Here is a 22,523-nt window from a genome sequence, read left to right as displayed (position 1 = left end):
TTTTAGATGAAGCTCACTCGTCCAAATTATCTATCCATCCGGGTAGTAGTAAGATGTACCAAGATTTGAAAATCCATTTTTGGTGGACTAAGATGAAGAAAGAGATCGTAGCCTATGTCGCTAGGTGTGATAACTGCAGTAGAGTAAAGGCTATTCATATGAAATCCGCTGGATTACTTCAACCATTGCCTATTCTAGGTTGGAAATGGAAAGAAATCAGTATGGACTTTATCACATGCCTTCCAATGACGCCATAAGGTCACGATTCAATATGGGTTATTGTTGATCGTCTCACCAAGTCAGCACATTTTGTACCAGTTCACACCACATATCACGTGGGGAAGTACGCCGAGATGTATGTTTCTCAAATTGTGAGACTACATGGAGTGCCCAAGACTATAATCTCAGATCGAGGACCATAGTTCATAGCTCATTTCTGGGAGCACTTACACCAGGCTTTGGGAACCAAGCTAATCAGAAGTCCGGCATACCATCCGCAAACTTCAGGACAGACGGAGCGAGTGAACCAAATCCTAGAAGATTTGCTTAGAGCTTATGTTATATCTTCAAAAGGTTCATGGGAGAAATGGTTACCTTTAGCTAAGTTCTCCTATAACAACAGTTATCAAGCAAGTATCAAGATGGCTCCATTTGAAGCATTGTATAGTAGAAAATATAGAACTCCATTGAATTAGATTGAGCTCGGTGAAAGGAGATACTTTGGTATTGACTTTGTCAATGAAGCTGAAGAGCAAGTACGTGTCATCCAACAGCATATGAAGATAGCTCAATCGAGACAAAAGAGCTATGCTGATAGAAGAAGAAGACCACTGACTTTTGAAGTAGGTGACTATGTATACTTGAAAGTATCACCCATGAAAGGTGTGAAGAGATTTGGGATGAAAAATAAGCTTTCACCTAGATATGTGGGGCCATACAAGATTTTGCAACGAAAGGGAAATGTTGCTTATAAGTTACAGCTTCCACCAGAGATGAGTGCAATATTTGATGTCTTCCATGTTTCTCAGTTGAAGAAATGTCTTTGAGTACCTGAAGAAGCTATTGCACCCACCAACGTCTAGCTTCAATTGGATTTAACCTATGAAGAAAAGCCAATTCGAGTATTAGAAGAGATAGAAATAGTAACATAGAGTAAGATTATTAAGTTCTATAAGGTGGTGTGGAACAATCATAGTGAACAAGATGCCACGTGGGAAAGAGAAGATTATTTATGAGAAGTTTATCCCTCCTTTTTCCAAGATTAGTAGGTCTTGCAAATCTCGGGACGAGATTTTTATAAGGGGGAGGGGCTGTAACACCTCGGGTGTTAGCCTTGCATAACTTGACTTGCATAACATGAGCATGAGCATCAAGCATTCATAAACAAGCATTTACAATTAAAACATTTGATTGAAACATCTGCAACATTTGCTTGTTATCGCATATTTTCTTGAACATATGCAACTTTTCTCATTATTTCATGTCTCCATGTGTATATGCATATGACCATGAGTGTACACATGTACTTGGTGGATGTAAGTCACACAAACATATAGAAACACCTAGGTTAGCAAATAGGACATTATTGATGGTCACCTTTCATGAACCAACACTTAAGATTTCATGTGATTAAACTAAATAGCACTATGAGTGACTAATACATGAAATGATGGTATGACCTTGCAATTTGCTTAAACATGTTTAGAGTATCATTATGAACAACTTTGATATTCATGGTTAGGGGTAAATAGGTCATTAAGCCATAGTTTGAAGTGTATCATCTTTTAAATGTGACATGTTTGACTAAGTTTGAACTAGGTGCTAGAGACCTTGCATGGAGGTGGTCACTAAAGCAAAGTTGTAGTATTTGATATAAGGAACAACTTTTATTTTTGGGTCATTGAATGATCCAGCTCCTAACATGCTTGAAATTGGATCACAAGAATCAGAAAAATCAACATGTCAACACTTAACAAAATTTGCTAAGTCCTTGTTAACTGACCGACTGACAAGGTGATCTTCGTGATGATTTTACTCAGTTTTGGTTGAGATTTAGCACGAGTTCATTGAACAACAATTGTAGATGGTACTTAGGACTACAACTTTTGTTTTGGAATCATTCACTGAATGGCTTTGTATTGGGAGATAATTCAAATGAAAAACTTGCTGTCACGCTTGGCTTCGGGATTAACTAACGAGCTGAATCGGTTTCAGTGGCCGACCATCGCCAGGACAGGGTCGCCGCATGGAGGCAGCGATGGCCGCGTGTCGCCGTTACCCTAACCATGCAGGCCACGACGCGCCAGAGCAGGCCATTATCACCCCCAGCATCGCCCGCTCCCTTCCGTGCCTTCATTTTCTTTTCCTGGCTCCTCCTTCGCCGTTCGCAGCGCCCGCAGCAGCAGCCGTCCCCGCGCCGAGAGTCTGCCATCGCCGTTGCTAGTCACCAGCTGGCCTCGCCGCTACTCCATCACCACCGCAGTACTTCCACTGTCCCACCGCAACCGCCCTGCCAGCTAGAGGCGCTCGGTAAAGCTTCAGCGCCACGCGCAGCCTCACCGGAGTTCGCCGCCGCGCCACGACGCCGTGGCCGGGACATCTCCGACCACCTCTAGCAGTGATAGTGAGTGAAATAGCTTTGTCGTCGTGTGTTGATGCTCGGCGTAGCGTTTGATTGAGTTTTCACGGCCAGCCCCGGCGTCCCACACCACCGCTCCGCCATGGTCGCTGTCGTAGTCGCTAGCTCCGATGAGAGGGCCATCCATGTAGGGCAATCGATGCGCTAGGTCCTATAGGTCATGCCGTGATGATGTCACCACCGGCGAGTTTGCCGTCGGCGAGCTCTGGCCACGCCAGTAGCATAGCGCCACCAGCTCTGTTCTCGTCTCACTGACGCGTGGGGTCCTCTGACCATCGGGTCCCACCGGTCAGCGGCAGTGAGAGTATAGGATAGTTCATTTAATTCCAAATTTTGTACTGTTTTTTAATTTTTAGATCTCCAATTTGGTAGCTTCAAAAATTGTGAAATAAATTTGATAATGTTCCTTAGGAAGTGTGGTATTTAGGAAAAATATGATCTTGACACTTACAGCGGAAATTTTGGAAGATTTAAATGGAGATTTGAAATGTGTTTTTGAATACATGCAAACTTGTTTATTTTATATCTAGAGTTCCTATGCTCCAAAAATTATGAAATTTTTGTGGTAAGCTATTCTTGACATGTATGAGCTCTGATAAAAATTTTATGATCAGTGCATGCATAGATTTATGGTTATAGATTTTTCTTTTATAAATAGGTAATCCTTGTATGAATTTTCATAAATTATTTAGGAATCTAATATTCATGAAATTTGGTGGAGGTTATCCTAGTACCATAAGGGGGCTAAGAAAAATATAAAATCTATTGCTTGACACTTTTCACTAAGGTTTTCTATTTATGCTATTTTAAGCCTTTATGCTTTGTCTTTTTTGTATAGAGTGTTTTACTAAATAAAATGGCATGAAACTTTTACAATAGTCTTTTGGTAGCATTAGTAAGGCACTGTAAATTTTTAATAATTTATTATGCACATTTGATATATATTTATTATTTAACCTAAGTAGTTAAATAAAATAATAAAGGCATTTAAATAAATAGTTTGGGCTTCACCATTATATTTTCTTGAGTGTATTTGGTGTGCTTAAACTGGTGGTAGACTTTGTGTTGTCAAACTTTGAATGATTATATGAAGTAGAAGTATTATTACATTGTAATACGAATTGGAAGGATTCCGGACAGATTCTGGAGTTTGATAAGTTGCATGTTAAAAATGATGTTTGCTGTAAAAATGGTTAATAACAAAGTTGTAGGTAATTTTATAAGCTTTCTAGAAAGTCTAGGATCACTGCACTTGGATAATTAGAACTCTAGTTATGAGTAAAATAAGTAGCTACTATTTGTGAAATAGTTGATGAATTGTTAAAGTAGTTAATTGCTTAATCAAGAAGAGATATGCACCTACTCAGTAAACGCGATGCACTTGTTGTTACTTAAACCACATGCTGATAAGAATAATTGCAAGAATGCATTCTTCATGTATCATCACCCCACCCTTGTTAACATATATGCATTCGCCATATCTTATGCCATATTCATCCATCTAGGATTGGAGGAAGAAATAACGTTGCTGGAATTCGACGAGATAGAGGAAGAGGACCAGCAGGAGAATCCTCAAATCGCAGCTCCTGAAGGCGTGGAGCAGAATCCTGAAGAGCTTCCAGAGTGTCCTGACCACCGCCCCACTTCCTTTCTGCGAGGCAAGCCCCGGAGCATTCTAAGTCTCCTAGTATTTTACAAATGATTACTTAAGTACTTATGATTAATGCATTAGGTTATAAGAGTTGAATGGAACCACTTGATGCATATACATTCCTTGTCCAGATATTACACCTTTAACCGGTATAGGTCTAGGATCGAATATATGCTTAACCATGCTTAGACCTGTAGAAGTTGGGTGATGTCCTGTCACCTGTGAGATATAGGTGGATACCGGAGCATGGTTGGCTATATTTGCTATCGTAGAACAAAACTATGGGGTAAAAGAAAATCGAGGCCGGGCGGAGTCTATGCATAGGATGACTCATGTGATTCCGTCTGTGCCGATCAAGGACCGTACCATTGTTGGAACTTCTGACAAGATTGAACGCATGCCTCTCACTTAGGTGGCCGGATAACTTGTTCCGACCACGAAGCCGAGTAATTCAACTTAGGCCAGGACCTGTTTTGTTGTGCGCTCCTTGCGGGGGGCGATCAGACTGAGTCCAAGGGCAGGCTAGGCTTGAACATCCTGGCATCTGGTGTCCTAGATTGTATGGCACAGTATGGACCCATGAAATGTAGACCTAAGTTGTACAAAAGGTGACCTAAGGCTGCCTTCGCGCGGTATGCCTGGGTTTGTGTTAGGAATAAATTCCCAGCTGTTTGAAATCGATTCGAATCGCCGTCTCTCCTGGATAGTGAGAAACTTGGCTAGCTCCAACATTATAGTAACTGTGTTATGGAACATGATGGTTCGGATGAATATAGAATTACAATACCTGCTATGGTTACTATTGTATGCTTTTAAATTGATATACCGCATGTTTGGCATAGGATAGTTGCTAATCTAGAAATGGATAGTTATAATTAACTTGATAAAGGAATCATAATTGTACAATAAGTCAATTGCTTTTATGTAAAATGTTGTCAAGTTATCTCCACTTATACAGCCTTGCATAATCCTTGGAGTCGATTTATTTCTGGTTTATGACGGGTAAGTCTAGCTGAGTACCTTCTCGTACTCAGGGTTTTATTTCCCATTGTTGCAGATGGCACTATGTATCATGGTTATTGCAAGAGTTGCTTCTATCCCGCCTGGATGAGGAGTAAGCCTTGGGCAGGCTTCTTTATTAATCCCTATCTTTGCTTTTATGGACCGTGATTCTACTTGGCACTATATCAAACTATGTTGGAAACTTTATTTTCAAACTTAATTGCTTCCGCTTTATCTTTCAAACTTGGTTTGTAGTAACTTTTATTCGTACTCTGATGATGAAATGTATCTATGAACTTTATGTAATATGTGGCATGTATGTTGAATCATGTACGATCTTGGTTGTTGTAAATCGTTTATCGAGACCTGTCGTGGTACTCGACGGAATACCAGGTTTATATGGGTTCAAGTATGACAGTGCGACAGCTTGCGGGCTGCCATTGTACTTATACTCTTATAAATTGGTCAGTTCTGCGACAATCTCCTTCCTCGGTGTTGTTTGTCATTTCAATGCAAGCTTGATAATCCATCAGAACACATAGGCCATTAGAAATGTGCATTCTAGGAACAAGCCAGTACAACAATGCTCCTTCTTCAACAGTGCAATGATCATTAAGGTGCCCCATAACCTCAGGAAGAGAGACTTTATCACGATCAATGTATGACACCTCCACTTGTCCTCCCAAGTAATACACATTATTTCCTCTTCTCAAGAACTCTCCTCCATAATGAAACCGAATAGGAAGAGTATCCAGAGGGTCCATGACGCATAAAATGTCCTACATTACATGCAATAGGAAGATAATTAACACCATACTTGCAACCGCATAAACAATTACATAGTTACACAACACACAAAGTCTGCTTAAACAAATAGAATTCCTAAACTAATCATATACCACGTCGGCTAATGGTAAAAATGACTTCAACCACCTGATCCCTAAAAAGGAACTTCCATTCCACAAAAAAGGCTTCGATTCAAACTAAAGAACAACAACCTAGCCCTTGGGGCAACACGGGGACCACCTAGCCCCGCATCTGATGTCGATCTACACCCTTGGCACCCTCAGCGTTGTCGCACCTACGCCGCACCCACACCAGCACCCTCCGCCATTGCCGTCGCCGCCATCAGGAGTTAGGGTTTGGGGTTAGGGAAGGAACAAGAGTGAGAGGAGAGTGCAGGACTACTTGGGCCACCAGACATGGAGACTAGGCCGAAACCCCGGCCGTGCGGGTTGACTAGGCGGAACCCGTGGTCAAATGGGCGCGAGGGCCAATTTTAACTAGTTTTGAGAGTTAAGAGACTGCGCGTGTCTGGTTTTCGAGTTAGATGGCTAGAAAAAACTACAACCATAGTTGGAGGGCCAAAATGGACTTTTTCCTTTGGATAAATATCATTACTATTAGTTTTATTGTAAGCGTAACATTACAATTTCATTGGAGTCTGAAAAATGCCATTATGTACACTTGCCATGACCTGTGGCCCACATGCAGGTGTATACAGCTAGTACGCATATTCGTATGGATCCTTTTGCCCCTAGCTTCTCCATACATGTGCCCATTTGACTAGATCGAGTCAATCCATCCATTCCCCACTGCCTCCTCTCTCTCGCTCGAACCCTAGATCATGGGCGGCGACTGCGGCGACTGCTATCGATGCTAGTCGATTGAAGATCATGGTGCAAGCTTGAGTACTATAGTGGTCGTGTCCTCCATGGAGGACGAGGCACATGGTAACCATGCTACGGCAATGGACGATAGCATACTGAGGTACGCATCTGAAACCATTTTGATCTAACATGACTTTCCATTGACGAATAGGCTAGTTGTTACTGTAATTTGTTGTAGGACTCGTTGACTTGATTTGCTTACTTCCTGCTAGGACTGACCTCTTCTCGCTAGAGATTAAAGTTGAAGGTTTCAATACAACAAATGTGTTGGGTAGGAAAGTTTACACCAAAGGTTCTGTGATTAAGTGGGATGTCGAGATAGGGTCGTTTTCTTTAGACTTGTTGAGGGAAAGCTTGTAGAATGAAGTTAAATGGGCCTTTAACCAACCTGCATCTCTGTGATTCTTTGACAAAAATGTGCAAGATGTTAGATTAGACAGTGAGATTTAGATGATAGATTTGTTTGACATGTATAAGTCTGAAATGTGTTGCCGTGTTGGTAGGAGTATTTGATAATGCTGTTTCTGATGCACTTGAGTATGAGTTGTTAGAGCCTTTATGTGTTATTCCACTTGATGATGGAGTAGTCAACCCTACTGATTTCAATCATGATGCAAATGCTTCTACTGCTGTCATTCCAAATGCAAATGCTTCTACACCTGCCATTCCAAATGCAAATGCTTCTACTGCTACCATTCTAAATACAAATGCTTTAACTGCTATCATTCCAAATGCAAATGCCTTAACTATTGCTAGTCCAAATGCAAATGCTTCTTTTGCTGCCATTCCAAATGCCCAAGCTTCTACTGATGCCAATCCTTATACTGTTGATGAGTCAAACATAGAGCCTAATAGGGAGTCAGACATTTTTGATAATGAAGGGGAGTATGTTAGGGTTGATGATGAGCACATCTACATTTCAGTACCACCTACACACCCAGCCAACACTAACAGTGCCCAAGCATCTATTGATAATGCTGATCCTATTGTTGCTGGTGGAGGTGCTCTTCTTGAGGCAGAAATTGATGATGCAGATCCCTAGAAAATAATTGTCCTCCATGATCCTAAAAATCCAAAGATTGTTAAGGGAGAATTGTTTCCTGACATAGTAATATTCAGGAAAGCTATTAGACATTACGCTGTCAAAAAAGGTTTCGAGTTAGCTAAGTTGCAAACCGATAAGACAAGATTCATTGTACATTGTACTACCGAAGGGTGCCCATGGAGAATTCATGCATCTAGGATTTTTTATAAGAAAACAATACAAGTTGGTGTGGTCCTTTTCTTACTGTTTGTAACTTATTCAATTATACATGTGATATTCATCTTAATTTCTTATGTAGATTAAAACATTGCCTGTTGAACATAATTGTCCCACTACAAAGCTGAGGGAGGGAAAGATGGCCAGTCAAGGTTGGTGTGCAGATAGGTTGGTAGACTGGGTCAAGAAGAACCCAAATAAAGGAGCTAAGGATGCAAAGGAAAAGCTAGAAGGAGACGATGGCATTAAACTAAAATACTCCAAGGCATAGTCAGGTTTGACGGTTGCCCTATAATAGGTTTGTGGGAAGTACTCAGAAAGTTTTTAGCTATTGTTCAATTGGAAAGCACATATAGGAATAAGTTCTCCTAGAAGCATTGCAGAGATAGAGTTAGAAGGGAAGAAGAAGAAGCGTTTCAAGAGGATTTTTGTAGCCCTAAAGCCATGTATTGATGGCTTCTTAGCTAGTTGTAGGCCATTTATAGGTGTAGAAGCATCTGAATTGCATGACAGATATACAAGGCAGTTGGCATTAGCAACTACTGTGGATGGGCACAACTGGTTATACCATGTGGCATATGGTGTTTTTGATTCTAAAAAAGAAGACAATTGGAAGTGGTTCATGTAGCAGTTGCATAGAGCAGTGGGATCACCTATAGGTTTAGTCATATGTACTTATGCTTGTAAAGGACTTGGGAAGGTTGTGGGTGCAGTGTTCCCTAAAGTGGAGTATAGAGAGTGTATGAGGCACATGTACAATAGCTTTATAAAGCATTATCAAGGAGATGTGTTTACTGACCACGTGTACCCTACTGCAAGGAGTTACACAGAAGGGTTGTTTAGGTGTCACATGTAGAAGATAGTAGATTTTGCCCCAGATACCATTGACTTCCTTCAGCAACATCATAAGTTGATATGGTACAGGTGTGGATTTTTAGAGCTAAGTAAATGTGACTATTTGACCAATAATGTTTCTTAGAGTTTCAATGCTCAGATAAAGAAGTTGAAAGGACTTTTATTGCATGAACTGGTAGATGGGATTAGGAAACTCATAATGGAAAAGAGGTACTTAAGAAGGCAGATTGGTAAGGATATGCAGGATAGTATACTGCCCAATGTCATCAAAGTTGTGAAGGTTGCAAGAAGTGATAAAGGCATAGCTAAAGTAACCCTTATAGATGACTGGAACAACCACAAGAGGCACATAGTTGACATGCAAGGTCACTCCTGTTCATGTAGGGAGTGGTAAATCACAGGAAAACCATGCAAACATGCCCTGGCATGGATTCTTTCCAACAGAGGAATTAAAATAGCAGATTTTATGCATGAGTACTACTCTATTCAGAGATTCAGGGCTGCATATGCTTCTAGAGTTGACCCATTGCCAGATAGGTCATAGTGGCCATAGGTTATCCTAGGCTTCAAAGTTTTCCCTCCTCTACTAGGTAGAGCTGCAGGTAGGCCGAGAGTGGTAAGAATTAGAGGTTGCCTTGAGAAAAAATGCTACCAAGATGAAGGCTAGGTGTAAAAGGTGTGGAGATTTTGGGCACTTCTCTAAGACTTGCAAACAACCAGAGCTAGGAGAAGATGGTGAAGTTGGACTGAATTCAAAGGAAAAAAGGTAAAATGATTTGTATGTCTCTTTCCAATTCTTGTGACATTTCCTAGTTTTTGCTAATCATAGTGTGCATCTATAGGAAAAGGCAATAGCTGGAAGATGATGATAGTGCTAGACCTTCACAAATGAAGAAGAAGACACCTAAGAAAAAGAAGCAGCAAAAAAAACTGCTGCTCCAGCAACTAGTGTTGTGAGAAGCCTGAAGGACTTCTTAAACACCATGTGATATGTTGTGATCACAAGAATGAAATTAGTTTCTTTTATGGCCTGAACATTATGTATTGTAGGCCTTAAACTTGATGTATGTTACGGCCTAAACTTGATGTATGCTAGGGCCTGAACTCGATGTCTGTTATGGTCAACACTGAATGTTTGTTATGACCACCCCCTATTTCTATTTAGTAATGGCCTAAACTTGATGAATGCTAGGGTCTGAACCTATTTGTGTGTTCTGGTTATGACTGGATGTTTTATAATTAATATGAACCACCTTGTGTGACATAAGCATGTAGATTATGGCCTAATTTATTCATGGCGTGCATACACAGTTGCTGCTCCAAACAGAAACATCTATTTATTCATCACAAATTCACAGATTGATCACAATTATAAGAAAAAGAAGATGTGTTGCACACATTGATAGATTCATCACAAATTCACAAAACCTACAGAAACATGCAGTCCTTGATCACAGATACACAGTTGCATAGACAGAAATAAACATAAATTAGTAGTAGCACTTAACAACCTATAGGCTAAGATCACTTAACTCCAAACTACTAGAACCAAGGTGCATACTACTTTATTTCCAAACTACTGCAACTAAGAGGCTTACAAACAGATTTAGCATCACCACAATAGCTAATGCCTTGTCTAAGCTAAAAGCCTTGTTCAATCCTCCATTCTTCAATTCTTTCATATCCTGCTTCAACTTTAAAATGTCAACCTTCAAGTCACTGATCTGAACCTTCAAGTCCATCATCCCAATCTTTGTGTCACTCTTCTGTTCTATGCCTTGAACCATAGGAGCAACAAAAGGGCCTAGTACACCTTCCACTTCCACATCCCTGAGGTTGTCTGGATGATTGGCACACAGATATGCCATGTATTGATCCTCAAACCAGTAGTTCTCACAAGTGTCATCGTTCTACAATTGATAATCAAAACCCTAACCCACTTAACACTATTTGCAGCTAGACGAACATGAAACCCAACATCAAAGGAAAAACAAGACAAATTACCAGGAAATTGTTAGGGCAAGTGTAATACATATTGCCAGCCTTGCTCTTGCGCCTAATGACCTAGATCTTGCATTTGGGGCAATCGATCCGTGGGAGACCACCAACCTGGCTAGCACTTGAACTGGTAGCTGTGGATCCATCTCCGCTCAGCAGATGGGGTGGGGAAGGAGCAGCAATAGTTGTGGTCGACACGGCGCCAGCGATAGTCATGGTCTCCGCTGCCGTGAGCAGTAGTCATCGCCGCCACCGGTCGTAGTCGTCGCCGCCGCCAACGAGCTAAGGTTCAAGCGAGAGAGAGAGAGGAGGTGGTGGGGAATGGATGGATTGACTCGATCCAGTCAAACGGGCGCATGTATGGAGAAGCTAGAGGCAAAAGGGTCCATATGAATGTACGTACTAGCTATATACACCTGAATGTGGGCTACAGGTCATGGCAAGTGTACATAATGGCATTTTTCAAACTCCAGTGGAATTGTAATGGCATGCTTACAATAAAACTAATAGTAATGGTATTTCTCAGAATCGCAAGAATTGTAATTGTACCAATCCAATTAACCCTTTTTTTACTGCTCTGCGCTGGCGCGTTCCTGCTACTGTGCTGGAGTGACCTCATTAGGTGTGGAGGAATGTGGGGGAGGCGCCATAGCTGTAACATCTCTGGTGTTACGAGCTTGTTTAGCACCGAGATTTAGATACGAGAGGGATTAGCCTAATAAGTTTTCGGGTTTTAAAAATTTATAATGCATGTGAAATGATAAGCAAATCCTATGTGACTCATTTTTGTGGACTCAAATAAATATCCAAGTTAACTTACTTGGTGCGTAAAAGTGCTAATGAAAATCCTAACAAGAAAATTAGGAAAAGTAGTTTTAATTGTTTGGCACGAAAAACAATTTCTATAAACAAAAATAAAACATAACTTGTATTTAGTACTTAAATAAAATTAAAGTACAAGTTTAGTAGATAGAAATGCAACTTTAACTTTTAAAAAATAAATATTGTTAACTAGTGTTTTGGGAGCTCAAAAATTGAATCCAAAATTTAAATAGAACTTTTCGTTGAATCAACAAGAAGTCGAAATTGTAGTTAAAGTGTCATTTTTGGTGAATTATATTGAGCGAAATAATTAAAGAGTGCTTAAATGTTTTGCTCCTATGGGTTAGTATGAAGTATGAACTATTGTGTGAAATGCTTATTGATTGAAATTAATAAGGTTTAGTCCTTTTAAAATTTGTAACAAAAGTGTTAATGTCTGTTAGTTCACACTGAACCCTAACTTTTCTAAAAATGGAAAAAGTAGTAAGACAATTCTATCTTGTCATTTAATTTCTAATGAAAATGTTTAAACACTAGCCGCATGCTTTGGTATTGTTGTTTGCTTCTAAGTGAGTACCTGGGCATGGGGTAGGTCATAGTAGCATTGGGTGTTGCATTGCTCCCTGAAAAATTCCCCAAACTTCGTTGGAACGCGCTGTAACCACATTGTTGACGCTTTGTTCGTGAACCGGCACTCTAGCGATGTGCCCATGTTGGCATCCTTTTATCTCCCTCTATGGTTGCTCTATGGTCATGACGATTGCTTCGCTAGATGGCTGGCAGTGTTGGCTCTGGGTCAGCAAAATTGGTTGAGTTTCAATCGAGGTAACCAGCCGTCTTTGCTTCTCTTTAAAATGTGTGCATGGCACCGAGTGCAGCCGCTCAGCCTAAGTCCATGGTCATCGCGCGCACGGACGCTATGGGCGTCGGCTCACGCTGTGGCCGGGTTGCGGGTGTGGGCCAGCTTATGTGCACGGATGGTGCCACGCAGCGCCTCAGCCTGACATTGGTCGGCCCCGGCTGGCCGTGGTCTAGCTCCTGCTGTGCCGTGCGCTGGGCCAAGCCGAGGCCACGGCTACCGTCGCTCGGTCGACGTGGCGTCTGCCCCACCCTTCGTCCTACCTATCGCATTGAGCCTCTCGCATGTGGGGCTGCTGCCGCATCTAGGCCAACGACCCCGGTCACCGTGGTGATGAGATGTTTCCCTATCTCGCCCCGCTAGCCGATGCCGATGCGACCTGCTCGAGTCCGATCGCTCCAATTCAAGCGCATCGCGCTAAACCCTCCCTAGTCTCATCACCAATGTGCAGGAGCTCGCTCTGCCGCCGCCGACTGGAGCCTCGCTTTAACATGCCCTAACGCTTGAGCTCATCCGCATGCTTTTCCCCACGACGTGGTCTCAGCCTGGGCACCGCGCCCCGCCTTTCAAATTCGCCTAGCCCATGATTTCTCAGCCCATCTCCTCATGTCAGTAAGTAGCAGGGAGAGCTACCTAGCCACCTCAATCGCATCTGGCTATGGTCGATTCCTACAATGCGACAATTTGGTGATTAGCTCATCATGGGCCATGTTCGCTGCCATGACCTTGGATTGGGGAGAGAGGTAGGATTGGAGCAGTAATAGTTCAATTGCTTGTGGCTCTGAACTCGCTTTGACTTCCTCCATCTGGTACTCGCACGGTTTTGGCTAGGAAGCTCACCATCGGTGCAGTGCCACGTCGGTGCCGTGCTCGGAATGCCGCTGCGTGGATCGATCGCACGTGGCCAGGCCATCTTGGCACCCCTTCGCCTCAACCGCCATCGCGGCTCGAATCTTGGTGAGCTACTGGTGCTTATTAGCTAACCCCTTTCCTTCGATGGCGCCATAGGTCATCGGGACAGACACACCGCCACTGCGGATAGCTGCTCACCGCTACAGCTCGTGCCTATGCGTCTCTGAGTCCCTAACTGCCGCTCATCCTTACACGTTTAGCCGTAAATGGTGACTGACCCGCTAAATGGGTCTACGTAGGTCTCTGGTGGCCAACGTGGACGCCCAGTGCCGCCGCTCGCCGTGTTGCCATGCACGGGACGACCAGGGGTGCGCGCGAGGAAATTTGGAAAATCCAGGGGGTTAAGTGAATTCGTCAGAGAAAGGAAGAAATAGTATTAGGACCTAGTCGTGGTTCGGGAAAAGTCCAAGGGCTCATTTGCTAAAGTACCAGCGTGGGCTCCCTGCCGTGGGCCGTCCCGCGCGTGGGCTACGTCTCGTGTTGGGCCGCTGGGTCTACTAGGCCAAATGCTTGCCACCAGTCCTTTTGTTTTCTAAAGCATTTTCTAATTTAGTTTCTAAGGCAAACTTGTAAATGCACTATAAATTTGTTTAGTTGGCAAAAAATTATGAAACTAATTGTGTTAGGTTCCTAAAATTATGATCTATCTGCTAGTGTATTTTGTTCACATAGTTTTATAATATTTTTAGGAGTTATCTAATTAATTTGAAATGCTTAATATTATAAGACATAAACTTGTAGGAATTGTTGTGATAAATTAGTGATAGGGTTGGCTTTAAACTTTTACAGTAAATTCCTAACACTATTAGGTGCTGAGTGTAATTTTTGTATCTCTATAATAATTAGTTTTCTAAGGTAGCTAAATGAGCCCTAGTTTGAAAATATATATTTAATCAATAAAATGCTGAAACACCTTGGGATTTTAAAACTAGAACATTTTTCAGAGATGAAGCCTTGCTCGACAATGTGGTATGTAGCCTAGTATATTAGTCGTTAGAACTAGCTCGTTAGCTTGAGAGGCGTAATCGTATTTCTAAGAGTTTCGGTTGTCGTTGATTATTTACGTCTATGTGTTGCATCCACGTATATCATAATAGGAACAACAATGAATCGTGAAGATGATCGGAGTAGCAGAAAGGATGGTGCCTTCATGATTGTGTCACCATGATGGAATGCTAACTTTTGGTTATATCTTATCCAGACAAACCTCGGTGCATAACCTCTATTATTTTGCACTTTATTTTATGCTTGTGCATTAAGTTTTGAGGAGTTGAATAAAACCCACGTGCACACACACACACACACACACACACACACACACATATATATATATATATATATATATATATATATATATATATATATATATATATATATATTCTTCTTCTACGAGTCCTACTAGCATGTCAGGATCGTGTAGATTGCTATGCTATAGGATCCAATAGAAATCGAGTGATTACCTGTCACTCGCGAGAGATAGGAAATATATTATTGTTGTTATTACATTACTATCATATGGAATATATATGAATGATAATTGGAGACCTGACAGAATGGTACTTTGGATCTGGACTTGGTTAGGCATTCGATCAAGGCTCGGATTGCATTTGTTCCGCCTGTGTCGATTGAGGACCGTCCGTTGCTGTGGATAGTAGTCATGTCACAAACTTATTATCCTGAGCACATACTTGCTTATGGGAGCGAGAATGCTCGTTAGGCTCTTGTCGTGGGTTCCGACTCTTTCCGGATCGACTGATTGGAGACGGGGAAAGGTGGAGGTCTAAGCACCATATTGAGACCGGGTCTCAAGGGTGGGGGTTTAGAGTCTAAGTTTGGACGGGGACCTGAACCCCTTGATAGGAGTGGAGTGGGTTGGTCTTGTTAGTGCCTAGGGTACAAGCGAGGCGTGTGTTTCGGGGTATCCAGCTGGGATACATTGATTCGCGAATCGCCATTTCTGTGAGACGGTACGACTTGGCTATGGTCTAGCACCGCAGTAAGAACTAGAATATGAAAGATGGTAAAATAGTTCTGATTGCTTACCACATGCTTGAAAGTAGCATAGGAGCTTACATAGAATGGATAGTTAATGAACTAATGATGACTGCTAATAAAATTTAATATAAGGACACACGTTTAGTAATGCTTCCGCAGATGCATTAATCCACAAGCCAAATAAGCATTGCATATCATTGGAGTCTTTTATTTTTCTTCTGTCGGGTAAGTCTTGCTGAGTACAATTGAGTACTCAGGATTTTATTTCCCTCTGTTGTAGGTGACCGAGGAATGGTAGATGACTTTTGTGTGTGGAAACCTCCTGATGAGCTCAGCGATGATTTCCTTACGTTGCTGACGTAGAGTTTATTCAAAATTTTCACAAAATATTTTTGGAAAGGAAAAGAGTTAAAGTCTGTTATCATTCCTTGTATATAAATGTTACTTATGTTAGCACTTAAACTTATCTTTAAATACATCTCAGCTGAAAACTCTGATAACGTTGTTATATTCCGTTATTATAATCAATTAAGGTAATATTCTGCTACTATAATAAAGTGATGTAAAAATGGATTAAGAATGTTGTAAGTTTTATTCTTTCATTTATGATACTGATGGAAAAATATGGATTTTCGAGTTCTCCCTTGGGGTGTGCTCGATGGAACATCACGATTTAGTGCACTCTCTTGGGTACTTAGTGTCTAATGGAAGACCAGTACTCTTTGGAGGGCATTAGATTAGGCGGTTCTGCCACATCTACAGTAGGCGGCGTGGAGCAGGCGTGGCGAGCATCCGATGGCTGCAGGACGGATCGGACGGTTGAGGAAGGTGAACTATGGATGAACAGGAAACTGGGTGTGAAAAATGGAAGGTGAATAGTACCCCGTCACCAGGATTAGAGGTCTTTATTTATATATAGAAGATAGAAGATGACCTACCTGTGTTGTTCCCTTTTAAATATACTTATTATACTCCTATCTCTTACACCCTCTATCCCTAAAAGTCATTGTTGTTTGTTCCAAGTGAAATCATCCTATGTTCAACCAAGATTAAGTATCGATATAGGCTGAGCGGCCAAGAGCGTTGTTGTTTAGAAAGTCGAGGTTGCCTTTAGACTTGCTGTGTTTTTTTTTTACTACCGGTGACATCCCGTAAATATATATATAGCAACAACTTCCTTTTTCAAATTCATTCAAATTCCCTACATTTGAGTCAAAATTTCATAAATTCTGAAAAAAATCGACCAAATCTTTGGTGATCTTCAGTCCTACCGGTCCTCTTGCGACAGGTAGGCCCCCAACCCTGCCGCCAAACCATCATAACCTGTCCTCGATGACAAAACAAAACAGAGCTTGGACCTGAAACTGAAATAATGGTCTCGTTCGACTTGCTGGAACTTGACTGAATTAACTTTAAAATATTGTGAAAGAAAAATACTATTCTAGCTAAAAAAATAAGCTAAATAGTATGGATTATAAGGTAAGCCGAACGAGGCCAATAGATTAGGACTTTGAAGCATTCATTGCGTACTGTCTCTTCATTCGGCAGACGCGGGGTCTGACTTGAATGAATTAGATTAAGCACTCGTGCGCAGATTAAGTACCCCAATGTGGAGAATGTGATCACGGGACGGACGAGCGGGCGCGGCGAACGAACCCGGTCGAGTAGGATACGTACAGAGCTCAAGCCTCAAGGCTACTAATCAACCAACAGGCTAATGGAATGGAATGGAACTGAAGTGGAGGGAGCCGGTGCTATTGCCCTTCCACCGTTCCACGTTTTGATAAGAGGCTAGGGGAATTTCTAAATTTTGTACCAGGAACATCTCTACCTAACCCCGCGTCTTGTTGGCAAGTGGCAACGAGGAACGCCCTATTGCTTTGCTATTGGGCGCCCAGGCACAGTGTGCAGGTCGATCAGCGGCCTGTGCCGAGCTGCAGCTGCAGCCGCAGCCGGCAAGGTGTGGATTGTGGAAAGAGCCATCCAGGAGATCGTGCCGTGCGTGGTCCTGGTCCTGGTCCTATATTACAGTAGATCAGCCGGCAATGGGGCACGAGATCAGGATATTGTATATATTACAATCGCTATACACGTATATTGAAAGCATCTGTTAAAACAATGTTTTTTCTGTTTTTTTTTACGTATGTTGTAAGTGTTTTTATTTGAATGTTGCGTATATTTCACATATATATATTTGCAAGTATTTTTGTTTGATGTTGCCAGAGTGTTTGGCTGGCATTAAATTGTTACTGTAGCAGCTGGAATTTGGTGAGAGAAAAATACTGCTCTGACTGGAAAAAAAAAGGCCAGCCAGCCAGCCGAAGCTGACCAGCCGAACACACTGTGCGTATGTTTTTCAATGGCTTTCAAATGTTTTTAGGTATTTTTTGTAAGTGTTTAAGACACATGTTTCAAGTGTTTCATCTTTCTTCAGACGTATGTTGTAAAAGTTTCATTTATATGTTTCAAAAGTAGATCGAATGTTATACATATTATAATATGACTCATCTACCACAGACGTCTGCCTCAGCTGTTGGGGCGTTGTGCATGCGTGTCGGAATTGGAGGGGTGGAGCGATGCGCGGCTACGGATGCACCGTGGGACGTTCCGGCGCTAGAACTTTCTTTTTGACTAGTACTCCAACTGTTAGGATTTTTGCACAGAGGGTACTAGGCCTTGTTTAGATGCCATCTAAATTTCAAGTTTTTTCACTCTCTTCATCACATCAATTTTTAGCCGCTTGCATGGAGTATTAAATGTAGGTAAAAAAACTAATTACACAGTTTAGTTGGAAATCACGAGATGAATCTTTTGAGCCTAGTTGGTCCACGATTGGACAATATTTGCCAAATAAGACGAAAGTGGTACTATTCATCTAAATCACTTTTTTTTTCAAAGTGAACGAGGCCCTGGTTACACAGAGGTTGTCGTTGAAATAGCCAGGAAATTTCTAGTGTCCCGTGCAAATCCATCGCATTGTGTCTGTCGCATCGGAGAAAAGGCAAATTATATATATATATATATATATATATATATATATATATATATATATATATTTTCTTCCGAAAGAACGAAGAATTAATTAATCTGTAAAACCGGGATTTTGAATCATCGAGATCACTTGTTCTGAAGACAAAAGGCACTACCACTACAGTTCTCTCTTTTCGAAGAAAGCAGAGCTTTAATAACAATCGCCCAGAAATGGTATCACATTTCCACCTCTGCGAGCAGATCATATAGATGCATTTTTACCTGCAGCACTATGCCAAACCTGTTTAGATCGGATTCAAATCAATTCATATGTGTTAGAGTGGATTGAGATGGAATTAGATTGAGATGAATCCGACGACATCTAAACATGGACTTATGATCTGTTCGTTTCCACCTCAATCCAGGATTAGGGATGAAACCAACGGCGTTTAGGCGACGCTCCAATATCATGTGTTTGGTTGGTTGGATATCCATCGATGAAATGGGACCATCAATGGATATATAGTGTTTGGCCCAAGGATTGGATTGGACTGGATTGGATTGAAAAAAGAATATACCTTGAAGATGTTGGATTTCCTGGTTCGTAAAAATCTCGCGGACTAACTTATCTATGTCTTCTAATCTTTGTCATTAGTAAATAAATTAAGAAATATTAGTATGTTATATTATTACTTAGCAATTATGACTGTAGAATTAGTTTTGATAAGTGCTAATACGTTGATTAGTGCATGTTTCGTGTGCTAATTAGGGTATTAGTGATGCTAATCAACATATTTTATTTTTAACTAGTGATTATCATGACAAAATTAGTACCCGTGCATATTTATTAGTGTCTAGTTTATTGTTATTATTTTTAAATAATAGATATAATTAGTCAATTGTTCTCGTCATATCCACTTTAATCCATCCAATTAAACAGAAAAATGATTCGTCTCATTCCTGCAACCAAACATACATCTTGAACATCCTTATCCCAATATACATAGATCGTCATATCCCATCCAACTTCGTCCTCCATCCACACGCAAAGTAACAGCTCCAAATTGTTCTTTTTTTCATAAGCTCCAAACCATGGACCAGGGCTCGCCACGTAGGCAACTGGTTCCCAGTAGAGTTGACCACGAGACGACGTAATGTTAAGTGGGCAGAGTACTGGAGAGACGAGAGAGCTTAAACAACGACCAATCTGATGAACACGGATTCGCAGTGGGTAGTCCCCTTTGCCGTTCTGATTTCTTCAAAGTTCATTAAAAAAAGAAAACCACAACAACTCATTGTGCAAATGTAAGGCCAGCTTTGTACGGCTCTAAGACAGGTCCATGGCTTCGCGCTGGCAAGAGCGGTCAGAAGGAGCACACAGTTGCAGCATAACCAGACGTGTATTATTTTCTGACAGCGGTGGACTAAAAGCCTGTTCGGCTGGACTGAAAAATAAGTCAAAATACTGTTCTGCTGGTTGGTGTGAGAGAAAAATACTATTCTATCTGAAAACACTGTTTATATAAACAGTGCTTTCATGAGTGGGCTGGCCAGCCAGCCAGCCAACCGAACACCCTCCAAGTTGGACAGTACTTGAAGTTGCCATTTTGTACAAAAACATTTTGTTTGATGAGGGTCATGCATGAGACGAATTGACAGAGAAGGAAGAAGCTCACACAAGCTTCTCGGCAAATGCAAACGCTACGATACGCTGCAAGCGGCACCGAGAGCAGCTACGCATCAGTGCAGCGCTAGCACAGTGGGCTAGCTCCATTTATCTTAGGTTAAACTGGCTATAGCTCCTTCTGGAGTTGTTGATTTGCTTGCTGTTCAATTCAGTGGATGGAGCTGGATCTAGCCAACACACACCATCTTATCTTAATATTAATAACTCAAGGTTTTGAGATGAATCTTCAGAAAAAAAAAAACACTAGGAAAAAAAACAAGCATTCATCCATGGATTTAACTGACTCGGTCATTGTTGACAACAATAGCCATGATCATGAGACCTATTTTGTTTTGAAATTACCTACCTGTGTTGTTCCCTTTTAAATATACTTATTATACTCCTGTCTCAAAAATACTCCTATCTCTTACACCCTCTATGTTCAACCAAGATTATATAGAAGAGGTTCAGGATAAATTAATTTTTTTAGGGACCAAAGGAATAAAGAATTACTAGAGCACAAGTATACAAATAAATAAACAGTGCCTTCCAAACAGAGTTGGGAATTTCAAGCGAACTTTGTCGATTTTTGGTCGTACCTGTTACCTCCGGTAAATACATATAACGGCAACTTCGTTTTTTCAGATTCAGGCCGTGTTTAGTTCGCGAATTTTAGAAATTTAGCTATTGTAGTACTTTCGTTTTTATTTGACAATTATTGTTCAATCATGGACTAATTAGGCTCAAAACGTTGGTCTCGTAATTTCCAACCAAACTGTGTAATTAGTTTTTTTTTTCATCTACATTTAATGTTCCATGCACGTATCGCAAGATTCGATGTGATGGCTACTGTAACACTTTTTGGGAAAGTTTTTGGGAACTAAACAAGCACCCATTCACATTTCCTACATTTTAGTCAAAACTTCATAGATAAAGTATTGAAAAAATTCGACCGAAATTTTGGTGATTTTCGGTCCTACCCGTCCCTTTTGCGACAAGTAGGCCCAACAACCCTTAGCAGGTTCGGTTGACTGGTTCGTATCGTTGCTGGTTCGTGAAAAAATACTGCTGGCTAATTTGTGTTCTGACTGGAAATTTACGATCGTTTACGACAAGTCACGGCCAAACCAACAGGCTCTGCCAAACCATCATAGCCTGTCCTTGATGACAAAACAAAACAGAGCTCGGACCTGGAACTGATGAGGACTTGAAGCATCCGTTACTGTCTCCTCATCTGGCAGAGGCAGACGCGGGGTCTGACGACTTGAATGAATTAGATTGACTTTAGGCACGTACTCGTGCGCTGTGCACAGATGAAGTACCCAATGTGGAGAACGTGGGGATCACGGGACGGGCGCGGCGAGGCGAACGAACCCGGTCGAATAGGGTAGTACAGAGCTCAAGCCTCAAGGCTACTAATCAACCAACAGGCTAATGGAATGGAACTAAAGTGGAGGGAGCCTGTACGGTGCTATTGCCTCTCCACGTTTTGATAAGAGGCTAGGGGAATTTCGAAATTTTGTACTAGGAACAGTGACTCCACCCAACCCGGCCCGCGTCTTGTTAGCAAGTGGCAACGACGAACGCCTATTGCTGCTGTTGGGCGCAGGTCGATCGGCGAGCCGCAGCCGGCACCGGCAAGGTGTGAAAAGGCAACTTGCTCGTCGGGGCTCAGGAGCACAGTAGTACTTAACGATGCTCTGTTTGCTGGTATCGTTTCAGCGAAATAACGATGTTTTTTTTCCCACGATAAATAAGAATCAATCATTTTTTCAGCCAGCCGAATAGGACCGACTAGTAACCGCTTTATAAGCACATAGTCGACCACTGATGGATTTTGGCAAGTAGTACATTTTTAGGGAAAAATCCTAAAAAAGAAACGCAAGTCGTTTTTAAAATTAAAATCCCACTAGTTTGTCACGATCTACTAACACCTCGTAGCTAGCGGTGTGCCGGTGTCCCTTCTATTCTATGCGGGTGTAATTTGCCAGCAATCAAAGCTCGTCCAACTGACGAGAGCAACTCGGATTGCCTGCCGCTGACGACTGGGCCGGTCCCCTCCCCAAGTGGAACTGGAACCGGCCGGCGATCGATCTCGGCGGCACAAGTCGTCGCGGTCTGGCGTAGCCGCGTGCCACCGGGTCGCCGACCAAGCTGTCACCCTCACCGGAGCTCTCCTCTTCCCTCCGCGTTCTAGAAACCAAACAATCGGGGGAAGAAAGAG

The sequence above is a fragment of the Miscanthus floridulus genome, chromosome 1 (genome assembly GCF_019320115.1).
Source record: "Miscanthus floridulus cultivar M001 chromosome 1, ASM1932011v1, whole genome shotgun sequence".
In the NCBI taxonomy this organism is placed as follows: domain Eukaryota; kingdom Viridiplantae; phylum Streptophyta; class Magnoliopsida; order Poales; family Poaceae; genus Miscanthus; species Miscanthus floridulus.
Note: the sequence above shows the minus strand (reverse complement) of the source record.